Source organism: Ambystoma mexicanum, chromosome 11, assembly GCF_040938575.1.
Source record: "Ambystoma mexicanum isolate Mex_15411 chromosome 11, UKY_AmexF1_1, whole genome shotgun sequence".
In the NCBI taxonomy this organism is placed as follows: Eukaryota; Metazoa; Chordata; class Amphibia; order Caudata; family Ambystomatidae; genus Ambystoma; species Ambystoma mexicanum.
The window spans coordinates 1365228007-1365241054 of NC_090934.1; the positions used below are offsets into that span (position 1 = coordinate 1365228007).

The window sequence follows — 13048 nt, forward strand, 5'->3', positions numbered from 1 at the left end:
TCTATATAGAAATAAGAAGTGGAAACATACAAGACTACCTCAAGGGTACTTTGAATCACCTTGCATATTCAATAGGGCCCTCCAAATGGACCTAGGTAACATACAGATGAGAAGCATGGTTATACAGTACATAGATGACATACTCATTTGCAGCAACACAGAGGAGCAGTGTAGAAATGACTCAGTACACATGCTGACAGTACTAGCAGAAAAGGGGTACAAGGTGGATAAGGCCAAACTACAAAATTGCCAGACAGAAGTGTTATACTTTGGACAGATAATGTCCCAAAATGGCAGATGAGTGACACCAGAGAGGGCAGAGGCAATATGCAGGACAGCAAAACCCACAACAGTCAGAGAGATGCAGCAGTTTTTAGGACTATGTAATTACTGCAGGGCATGCATATTCGATTACAGCACTTACACTAGGCCCTTATTGAGCACACTGAAGGAAGCACAGAGAGGGAAGTAGACAATACAATGCACAACCAAAATGACTGAGGTATTTAACGAGCTAAAGGAAGCAATATCCACAGCTCCAGTGTTAGGGATCCCAGATTATCAAAAGGAAGTCTTCCTATCCTCACACTCGGATGGAGTGGTTATGACTGCAATACTGACACAGAAGACCAGCCAGGGACACAAGCCACTGGCTTATTAGAGTGGGAAATTAGACCCAGTAATGAGAGAACACTATCCATGTGAACAGGCATTGGCTGCAGCTGCATTCGCAGTGGACAAATCTGCAAGTATTACCATGGGATGCAGCACCACCCTTTTAGTGGAGCATTCTTTCTTTGCAATAATGGAACGACCGAAGAGCATGTTGACAACACAGAGGGCATCAGGGTACAAGTTGTTAATATCTAACCCAGCTCTCAAGATAGTGAGATGCAGACTTGTCAACCCGGCAACCTTTCTCAGTGACGTTTACCGAAGGGTGATGATGCACACGACTGCACAGCAAACCTAGAAGTCTTCAGTGACACTTGCAAGGTACAGGAGGATGCACTTGAGGGGGAGACATGCTCTATATTGACGGTCTTCAACAATTGATAAAACGACTGGGGAAAGACATACTGGGGCAGCACTCATGAGACTAAGAGAGGACGGGACAAGCAAGGTAGGGATGAGCGCATGCCTGCCGTCACACTACAAGGAATAGGCAGCAGAATTAGTGGCCTTAATATTGGCATTGGAGTGCATCAGGGCAAAGGAAGTGATGATTTACTCGGATTCAGCCTATGTGACATCCACAGTGCATTCTGGGCTGTGACATTGTATGAGGAGGGGTTTTAGGCATGCTGATCGGTCATAAGTGCAGCACACACTCCTATTGACCAGATTGGCAGAGGTCATATATCTCCCAGAGTGAATAACAATAGTTAAGTGCCAATCACACTCGTCACGGACCATTCTCCACTAGTTTCAATTAGCCAGTGATAATATTCTAACCCTCGAGTCATGCAATGGTTCTTTAGCCTGCAACCCTACTGTGTCACTGTGGAGCACCGAAAAGGCAAAGACCAAGGGAACATGGATTCCCCAGTGAAACAGATGTGGCTACATCGCATAGGGGAAGTGTATGTTAGAAACCTGAAGCCGTCTCACCTGCTAGTCCCTGGGGATCTGTCATCCAGGTGGCCAGGACATGCAATCGCTTTTGGATCCAGTTCCTGGGGTGGACCAGTGCGGAAGGATCACCTGGATGGGGGGTCTTCGGGAAGTCGGAGTGGGACACCAGATTGTGAGAACAGGTATCCCCTTCCCTGTAACATCTTTTCCCCATCCTACCAGGTAGGATACATAGGAAATCAACCCCGCCTCCCTTTCCTGACACAAACACTTTCTCACGGACAGCTCATAGTGAGCAAAAACAGACTCAAACCAGAACCGTATATCTGACATGTCCCAATAGGATGGTTAGGCAATTACTGATAATTACACACACCTGACTTCCATCACACTTCCCCACATGGATAAAAGGTGGAGCACAAAAGCACGCACACTCGGAGCAAGGCAAAGCACACAAGGAGGCAGCAGTTCCAAGATGGCAGTTTAATACGAGGAGAAAGATGGCAAGACCAGAAAGGGTTGCAAGGAGGGAAGTGCCCTTGACCTTTCCAGACCGTTATGTTCGTAAACCTTGGAAAATAAGAAACATAAGACCTGGGACTAAAGCAGAAGAAACCTGCATTGTGTGTCAGGCCCAGGGCTCTCCCGTGTTGATAGCCAAGGTGGGAGTAGCGCTTGGTGCCATGGTACTGTTCTTGTCTCCTACAACAAAGCAGCGCCAGTAAAGATAGCACAGCCGGTGAGTCAGAGAGACTGATACCAGACCAGCCTGTGTTAGAACCAAGTTTGCAAGCGGTAACAATGTATGAAGAAATCTAAAGAGAACAATGTGTGAAATGTATGTGATGAGTGACGTGAATATCATTGAAAAACAGAGGAGTGACCGAACTTTGGAGGCCAAGAAAGATACCATAGACAGAGTGGTCTGGCGCCACGTGGGTGCTCATTCGAAGGTCTCTGTTAGGTATCCAACTGGTTGGCAACTGTGAAAGGGCTATTTTGGGATTGAAGTGGTCCTGTAACGGGTCAAGCTAAACCCTGTGCACATTCAAAAGTCTTCGATAGTTTAATGCAAACTGAAATTGGTCCGAGCCGGGCTGAGGGAGACTAATTGTGTAAGAGGAAGGATCTGAGCCCGGCTGAGGGGGATCCAGGGTGAACTGAGAGTCACCTGAGAAAGAATATTCTCTGAACATTGTAAAAAGTGGGATCTGAGCTGGAAGAGGGGGATCCACAGTACTGAGTGTGATACAAAAGGGATCTGAGCCCGGCTGAGGGAGATCCAGGGTGAATCACCTGAATTGAGTACTTATAAGAGGAAAGGAACATTGAGTTTTGTTTTGGTACATCAGGCACTCTGAATCAAGAGACTTTGATAAATAAAGAGACTTGGGCAGAGAAGGCCCTGATGCTGGTAATGGAACTGTATCCACATGCCGTAGAAGCCAGAGTGTTGCTTTGGTCGAGTGAACCGCCTTGTCCCGTGCTGAAAACAGGTCAATGGCCTGAACATCCTGACATATCATTTTATGAACACTTCTTTCTATTTCATGAACACTACCCCACACTATTTACGCAAGAACTATGATACTAAAAGAGGGATATAACATATTACCAGTGGCACAGATTATGGAGGTGCAGGGAGCTGCACCCAGGGAAGAAAAATATCTGTGGCTAAGGAGGGGATGTACAGTGTCTCTGACAGATGCCCTATGGTAGCAAGAAAACACAGCAAAGGTGGTAATGCCACTTGCATTATTGTCCACAGCACTGCTGAAAAATATCTGGAACCACCTCAGCGACATCAAGTACTACAAAGCAGTGGCCTCCCCTAGCACCAATATCAACAGGGCCAATGATCCTCAACAAGAAGAGCAAACAAACAATTTGGAACCAGCACTGCCAAGCAGAGGAAACCCAATGGTTACTCGCTCTCAGGCAACAGAGCTAGGCAAGGACTTCCTACACATCCAGAGTGAGGGGCCACTGTCTGTATTTTTGCTTTTTTCACCCATTCATTGTGAACGTGCAACTGTTTTTATTGCATTTCTTCCATGCTTCCCACTGATTCCCATCCTGAAACCTTCCAAGGCCAATTTGTCCAATTTGTTAGAAGATCCAACGGAACTCTGAAACGTCACCCTAATGTTTATTTCCATGTCTTCATATCCATATCATATCTGGCCCAAGTTTATCCACAACTAGAAAGAGGAAATCCATCCATCCTTGCAGTCCTCCGAGACCCTGGAATTAAAGCTATGTGGGAATAGCTATTCATTTTTGCCATGGCTGACTGCTTGGTCCTCAGGGCTTGAGTTAATATAATACTAATACATTAACGCTCATTTTTGCGCATTTCAGGCAGGCTACTGATATATTCAAAGCTGCACCAGGATCCAAGCAGCACAGGTAATGGAGATGGTTATTTAAAAAGAGCTCATCTTGTCTTGTCTCTTATTTCCAAGTGTTGTGTTTACTTGAATTGTTTGACGAATATCTCTTGTAGCTAGTGTTACCGCTGTAGCCTCTACTAACATCACCCGAACTTCAGCAGGTAGAACAAACATTTCAGGTGGACAGGAGAGCACTGTAAGCACAATAAGGAGAAACAAGCACAGTGCTGATACAGACATGGGAGGGGTGTATCTATATCTCACTGATACTGCTTGAGTGTCTAACAATATGTGTTACAAGCACATGACCAAAGTAGGTAAAGAAACCACTGGGGAGAGCAACTATGTCTGCTTATTAATCCCCCATGCCACGATATCCTCCAGAATGTTTATAGCAACTGCAATACCAGCAGCAAGAGCACAATGCCTTATGTACCACTCCATGGGTACAACTGAGAAGGATTTCAAGGGAAAATAGCAACATTGAGATGGATGTCCAAGGCAATGCACCCGAATGAAGACAGTTACATAACGACTCTTGATATGATGAACAATTACTGGCAATTAGATCAGGCTATACAATACATAACTGACGGCCCACAGAAAGGAGAGACGAAAAAGATAACACTGAAAGAATTACCATGCCCAAAGAGGGGGGTCAAGGAAATAGGAGGAGAACCAGGATGTTGGGAAAGATCGCAAATGTTTGTGTATGGCGAAGTACACACAGCAGAAGGATGGAAAGAGGGCGTCGTAGGAAGCAAAGCACACACCCTAGTGCAAGCACCGGTAAACACAGTGCAAGGTGAAAACGACAAGTGCCTGAAAGAATGGGATGCAAGCACCAAGTTACTAACCTGGGTGGACAATGAAGCTGGACCAATGCCCATAATGTCCACTGAAGAAACCAGCATTATGTTACCCGAATGATGGTGCAGTAAAGGTTGGAGATAACACACAGTGTAGGTACACAGAAAAGCATCCAGCAATGAAGGTTGGCACGGCAGTATTAATGGATCACTATTCAACATGCTGATCAAAAGCATAAGAGAAGCTGCCACCCAACTGGGGAGGAGTTTGCTCGTTGGTGCACATCAATATGACAGCACTGGTAGTGCCACAGAAGGATGTGAAGATAGACTTCCCCAAAATGGAAACTAACAAAAGAAAGAAGAGGTGAATAGAAGTGGAAGAAAAGGGAAGAAAGAAACGGTCAGTAGAAGTGAGTAGAGTGAAAAGAGACAACTATTTCTCATCAGAATCGGAAGCATCACTAGACGATGTACCACCTGAGCATCGGGTGTTCAGCCGGACAGAGATGTTTTTTGCATCAGTAGTTCCAGCTGTAAAGACATATACAAATGTGCAATGGTTGCAGATAACAAGATGGGAGCTGATACAGACGATAAACTCTACAGTAAATGGCTTCAATGCGATCAAAGAAAAGCTCAGAGCAGTAAGGTTGATGGCACTACAAAACAGATATTTTCTAGACCTTCTCACAGTAATGGAAGGAGGAGTGTGCTCCAAGATCGGGAGTTCCTGTTGCACGTTTGTGCCTGAAAATTACAGAGAGAATGGCATACTGACAGAAACATTGACAAGATTATCAAAAATGCATGCCAAGATGGAGGAGGAAGCCAAAGGAACAGGAAAGGACCAGAGCTGCTTGTCATACATATGGTCATGGATGCCAACATGGTTAGCAGATGGACTGAAAGTAATGCTAGGAGCACTATTACTAGTACTAGTGGGACTGGGTGTAGTCAAGATTTGCATTACGCAATGTCGCAAGACTATGGAAAAGACAATACGGATGAAAGTGTTAGCAGATGTGAAGATGGAAGAAGAAAAAGACAAGATAGTAGAAGAAAGAAATAACCTGAGAGCAAGGATAAAGGAATATCAACTATTCCTGACAGATGATAATGTTCAACAATCCCTTTGCCAACAACAGATGCTGGAGGAAATGGGTATGGTGCTATCCGGAAAGAGACTGTAGCTATATGACCTGAGGTTTTGATGACAATGCAAATTAGTATGGGCATCCTGGAGGGGTAATGAAGATAAGGCTACCCAAAGCAAGAGTGACTAAGTATGGAGGTTTGGTCGACAGGTCTACCAGAGGGGGAACTGAAGAGAGGCTCCCTGGAATGTCCCTCCTCACGCCCATGAACTAGACGGCCCAAAGAGTCAAAAACGCACGAAGCCACTCCCTATTCAGCCAGTCCCCAGGAGGACCAGTGACTGACACCTAAGCTGAAAGATATTCTCTCAGACAGCCATTCAAACCTTATCCAATCAATGGGCCTCATTACAAATGTTGTGTAAGGCAACAACGGCACCGGTAGTGCTACCGACGCCGTTGTTACCTCACCGCAACATTCCGAGTATGCTCGTGGGTGCCGCTCTGGAACGCCTGGTCAGACCAGGCATGCAGAGCGGCACCCGTGAGCAGTACCAAGTGGCAGCAACGGCCCCATTATTAACGGGGCAGATGTTGCCATCCTCCTAATTCCCATTGGGAATGGGGACATACCGGGTCTGAGTCCAGCGAAAGGGAATTACCGGGCCCTCCAAGGTCGGAGTGTCCCAGTAAGTCCCCTTTTGCGGGACCTGGACCCGAGTTTGGGGGTAGCCATGCCGTTATTAAGGGCATGGCTACCTCCAAACTCGTAATGAGGCCCAATGTCTTTATGGATACAGGTGCTTCAACAGTGGTAATAAACCCAAATGCCTCGATGGATGACATTGACTAAAGCTGATAAACCAATGTGCTGATGTCATTAGTGACACCACGACATAGCAGCATTAGTCACGAAGTACACTCGCAGCCATGCACGACGTTACACAAACACACATGTAAACACACGAAGAACATGCTTACATAGTTCTGTAGATAGAGGGCAGATACATATAGCTACTGTCAAAAGCTTTTATTATTTTTCTCATTAGCTAAGTGCAGAAACGCTGAATGCAAGGCAACAAACAGATGCAGAGCAAGCTTGCAGATGCTTATGGCAACTAAGCCTATGGAACTACAGGATCACATAAGGAGCCTGGGAGGACCAAATACGACTAACCTATAGAAAACATAGCATGGTATAGATTTGTAGAAATCATAGTATAAGCATAATGAGAATTACACAGAGGCCACAAGCCGCAAGACGAGAGATGAGGGAAAGCAGAACCAGGCTGCACAGAACAGCAGGCCAGGCCTCGCAGCCAAGGTCAGAGACAAGGAACACATTCCTAACCTGACACGGGGCCATCTGCAGAAAATGGAATAAATCCTCATAAATTGCAGACCAGAAGAACTTGATTTCATGGTCCTCAACCCCCTGATGCAGCCGAGCTAGACAATGGTCATTCACATGGGCTTGGGAGATGTGATTCTGTGAATACTCGAATGTCCTGTATGATCCCTGTCGGTTTTTGTAATAAATGACAGTTCTAACTTGCCCTTGGCTGGGCCCGCTGCCTGTTACTGGAGGAGGGTTGTTGGGTCCTGAGAGCTGGAGAGGTAAGCTTGTGGTAACCCCCAGACCTCTGGCATACCGAATCCAACAAGTTGGTAGCAAAGGGATAGTTTACTATGCCCATTCGGCATAAAGTTACCACCAGCTCTCCACTGTTATAAGAGTCAATGGAGCTCTGACGCCAAAGATAGCAATAACTCTTGGAACTAGACAGTACTGCCATCTTTCCCTTCTGGTATTCACTCTAACTATGGAACCATTCACCACAAGAATCCGAGCAAATAAAGACATTCAGGGAGTCTAGGTAAAAGGCAAAACTTATAAAATGTCATTGTATGCTGATGATGTCATGCTCACATAGAGGAATGCTGATACCTCGTACAAAGCCCTGATTAGAGAAATTATGCAATGCAGCCTAGCTTCTGGTTTCTCAGGAAACTATACCAAATACAGTGCACTGGGGATCATGATTTCAAAACAAAATCCAGTCCAGATCCCTAGGAAAGCCTTGCGCACATACTAATATAAATTTTCATCCTTATTTAGGGACCTATAAGAGGATCTAGAGCGCTGGGACAAGAAGGACATTGCCTGGTTTGGGAGAATCAAATCAGTCAAGATGAACCTAATCCCCAGACTCCTGTACCATTGCCACACACTACTGGTTAAAATCCCTGACACAGAACTAATGAAGCTTCAAAGGAAAATGATGGATTGTGCGGGGAGTAAGGGAGACCTCAAATATTGAGAAGGGTGATGCTTAGGGGTACCAAAAATGAGGGCATGCGGGCAATGTAAAACTAAATTCCGAATACAGGAGGCTAAACGCTTCCCATATGCTCAGTTGAGGAAATGGATGACCCACCCAATACACCAGAAAGTATGGGGAGAGGGATCTTATGGCTTTAGAATTAACTCTAACATCCAACACACACCTGGGGAACGTTTTGACTCTATATAAACTGTTAGATAGATTAGACCCGTCTGATAAGGAGCATTACATGGAAAAATGGGAAAGGGACCCAGGGAAAGAGCTAGAGGTTGAAAGTTGGAATCGCATCTGGGCACAAATGTTCAAAAGCTCTAGGTGTGTAACAAACAACAAATGTGCAGTGAAGGTCTGCTATAGATGGTACAGTACACCAGAGAATCTACATGAAATGAATGCTGGAGAGGCTGCTCAGCTGTGGGCTGTCTCCTCCATTTATTATGGTTATGTGATAAAACTTGTCAGTTCTGGAAAGAGGTGTTAGCACAGATGAAGAACATTACTGGACTGGCTCTCCTATGGGACCCATGCATTGCACTGCTAGGTGACACTGGCGATGGGGTTTCCCTGATGTCGGGCTCAATGGCTACACTGATAACTGTGACAAATCTGTGGATTTTGTCCCTTCTCCCTAGAGGGAGACCTTTCCCATTGGGCCAGAGCGGTGCGTCCACAGTACAATAGTACCCCTCGGGTGGTGCATAGGGGGAAGATCACATTGGAAAAGATGCTCTTCGTGGGCCCTTCATGGGATTAGGGATGACCATTCCCTGAGAATGGGGTACACCTCTGCTTTGTTACACCCTCCCTCTTCCAAAGCCAAACTCTGCTTCCCTATTTCCAGCCAGTGCCAATATCTTTTATTGCAAAGTCAGCCAACCTAGTATGTTACAACTCACTAAGACACCAGAGAACACATTTTGCTTTCCATATAGTTCCAATGCAAGTACTTTGAAGAAGATGATGATCAGAAGTACGAAGATCACCCCATAGAACCAGAGTGAATGTTCTAGCCTCTCATGGCACTTGAATGGTCAAAGGCAATGCAAAATAGCAGAGGGAAACTAACATGGAGAGAGCCATCCTTCAAGGAGGAAACCTGGGTGATGCCAAACCAGTGAACATTGGAAAGCACCATGATACGCCATGCACAAAGGGGAATGGGAGCACAAAGGTAGTCCAGGATGAAGGAACTATGCTGAACGCTGCCCAATAAATCCCCTGGGCATCCCAAACTTTGGGGAGCTGCTGGAGACCAAAATGGCAGCTGGAGAAGCAGTGATTGGCAGAGTAACCACTGATGAGAGGAGATACTGTAATGAAAGTTTCTAACAATGTGGGACAAATTATAGATTGTAAATATAACATATATCTTTCACCCTATACAAAATTCATCTGATGAATAATGGAAAAGTTTGGATATGAATAGAAAAAAATATTATCTCTGGATATGCATCACATATGGACAGAAAGCACATTTGATCATGTGCACTGATCTACAGAATATGACGATGCTGATTGTATCATTCTCAGACATTGACAACCAGAGTTATGTGGCATAAAAGAAATGCCTTAAAATAGGTTTATGGTGAGATTCCCCTCCCCCGCCTTCTGCGTCATGAGACTGGTGGAAGCCACACCTCAATCACAAGATCAGGGGAGGAGATAAAATAAATAAATAGCAGGCACACAGAGAGAGAGGGTGATTATTAAGAACATATTGAACAAAACGGGATTGCTAAAATGACAAAGAAGCAGGTGCAGTGTTACATATGATGCCATATGCACCACATTTCAAGTGAGCACCATGTGAGGTGTGATTTCCTTAAAACCTATGTAGTCTTGTATTGAGAGGTGCAACTTAAAACAGACAGGATTTTGGTGCAACTTATATTCAGATGTGTCTTTGTATAATTAAGCATCATTAAATTAAATCCTTGGCTTATGCCAACATAAAATCCCACAGGCTATAGTGTAGTCTGACACATTACTGTCTAATGTGACATCATGGAAATGTGCAGCTGGTGTGAGCCTAAACATGAATTAGATGTTTGCACAACAGAAATTAACACAAAGTATTCATTCTATTCATAGGAAATTCGGGAAAGTGTTAAACCCCTGCAGTTCTCTATCTTGAAATGCACAGGCAGACATCTCAGTAATGTGAAAGGGCAGGGTGCTTTAACATGATTCCCCACACACTGGAGAATATTACATCTCCAGCCCAAAACACATGCAGATTGAAAGCGGAACACACATGTATAGACTGAAGACACACTTATGTGTATTGAAATTTTCACATATATATCATGAGAAAGCTGCAAACACACATGTTCAGAGAAGAGTGCACAATCCATGAGAGTTTTATTTTCCTAATCCAAACCTGTATTTATTAGATGAAATTGGTTCTTGTCTACATTTAAATGGCCTGCACAGATCAAATACCCCCTTCCCACAACTCCACAATTATACGGGGGAATTAAGTAGAAAGAAGATATGTTCATATCTCTTCTATACACCATCTTCAACTAGAACACAGCTATACCATGGTAAAATTCGGCCTGGCTGTTCACATACTAACATGACCCCATGAACACCTCATCACCATAATAAAGCACAGCTAGCTGAGCACATTCCGGCTAGCTTAGGCGTTCCTCAGGCCTAACACAGCCACAACTCAGTCTGGGTGTCCACCCTCCAGAATGAACACATCCAACTGATTTCCTCAGCATCACACCTACCGGTAAGAAGCAGCTATCATGCAACAACCACACCAGCTGTACACATATCTGGTGCGCCCACGCACCACACAACACTCTCTCCCTCTCTACTGACTTGAACTGTGGTTCCCAAGGGTGTTCAACCTACCAGTGGTTTGAGGTCATACCAATGATATATAAGGCGCTATATTACAATAACAAATAACATAACATAACATATATTCAAGTGAAATGAATCTATGTCAAATATTCAAGTAACCTTTCTCCAGTACCATACTTATCTTGATGCTGGAGAAAATCAAGTGTTTTTCATGAGCTTTGAAACGGTTATGTGAACACACTGGCTGAAAAGTGGTAATGTTATTATTGAAGTAAACTGTTGCTCAAATGGAAGCAATCATAAGAGTGTATTTAAAATGCCTACTATCTTTTAGAATATATTATAAACCTAGAATTGATTATGAAAATGAATGCGTGAATGAACTGAAACAGCAACATTCGTATAGGCAAGTAAAACTTCCTATTGAGTAATTGTATGCACCATTGTAGTGATTTCCTTGGCATAAAACAGGAGACCACTTTGGTTTAGAGCATGTTCAATTGTTTAAATACATTTTGAATTTTGAGAAATCGCTGTCTGTTTATTGCCAGGAATTGTGGGGTGGGACTGTATATCGGCTATGTGAAATTAGTCATGTCACCTTAGCAGATCATATACATTAATTCAAACACATATTTCTACAGATTCAATTATTTCTATCTGAGGCATTGGCTCCATTTGCCATCATCTCATGTTCTGCAACTTGCTCTAAACCCAGTAATTCAGATATTTTCCTGACTTTACCAGCAGTCCAACCTAGAGTACAGCAACTAGATCTGCAATCTGCGATTCTCCAGTTGTTTTGGACGGCGACTTCCATAATTTCTCACTGTTCCCTACGTTGGCTAGGACTGATGGCAACTGTAGTCCAGAACTTCTGGCGATACCAAGGTCGCAGGCCCCTAACCTATAGGAAGTTATGAATGCAAGCTATAGAACACTGTCACACACTCACCCCCATACTTGCTCACTCCCCAAATTCAAACAGACTCCGACGCAGAAACACACAATAGTAAAAACACACACATGCGAACATAGGCATAGAAACACACACAGACACACAAACAAAAAGAGACAAACACAAAGATAGACCGACAGCCACACTTTTAGCACTGGAAGAATAGTTGTTAATACATTTTGAACTCATACCGAAAGGGAGCTATCTAATTTTTATATCGTGGACTGGCTTCAGAGCCAGTAAATGGAAGGTTTGCATCTGAGTGCTAAACATGCACACTTTGAGTATAGGGGCAGTGGCATTTTGTGCATGCAACTCTGATCCAAGATGGGCGATACATTGCTGTATCAACAGCACCACTAGACGTGTGAATTTTCCATTTAGCAAAAATTCGCAATCTGATTCCATGCAGTGATGCATGTAGGCATCATGGGGGTCTGGCCACCACAGGACCCTTTTCTGTTACAGCTTTCATTGAACTCCCGTGAGCAAACAATGTGGACTCAGATGCCACCCTAATCATGGGGGATAGAGTGCCCAGTGCAGCAGGCAAGATGGCTCATGTATAGCTTTAAACAAATTGTACAGCTTGTGAGCAAGCGCGTAGGTAAATGCACTTGCTGCAGAAATCTTTGCGTAACCTGCAGGCGCAGTTTCCAATCTCAGTACGATAGCTCAGTGGCTTGATGTACAAGTGGCCACGAGAAGCAGCTAAGTCTTTGGTCATAAGGGCCAGAGTCAGTGGAGTAACTCGGAGGTAATACATGTCCATAAGCTGAATCAATCAAAAACAGAATTTCTTTGATGGCCCTGATCACTTACGGATAGATATCAGATCTACCTGTCCAGTCATTCCCCTATCTCAGGAATGCATCAAAACTACAGATAAAGCAAAGTCCCTTTGAATGCTGCTCGATGCCACCTCAACTATGCCACCTCTGGTCAATGCAATTGCCAAATGCTCTTCATATTATCCGATGTTGCTTAGGCAGGCGCGTCATTTTCTATCTGCAACCAATTCTTCCATCATGGCATGTGCAATCATTGGAGCAAA

The 13048-nt window shown here is 44.3% G+C and overlaps 1 protein-coding gene across 7 annotated transcripts in view; it reads right to left on the minus strand.

Annotated features, from left to right (window-relative positions):
* Positions 1–13048, minus strand: part of TJP1 (tight junction protein 1) — a 2827266-nt gene that overhangs the window by 2156223 nt on the left and 657995 nt on the right. The gene's annotated exons all lie outside the window — the stretch shown is intronic.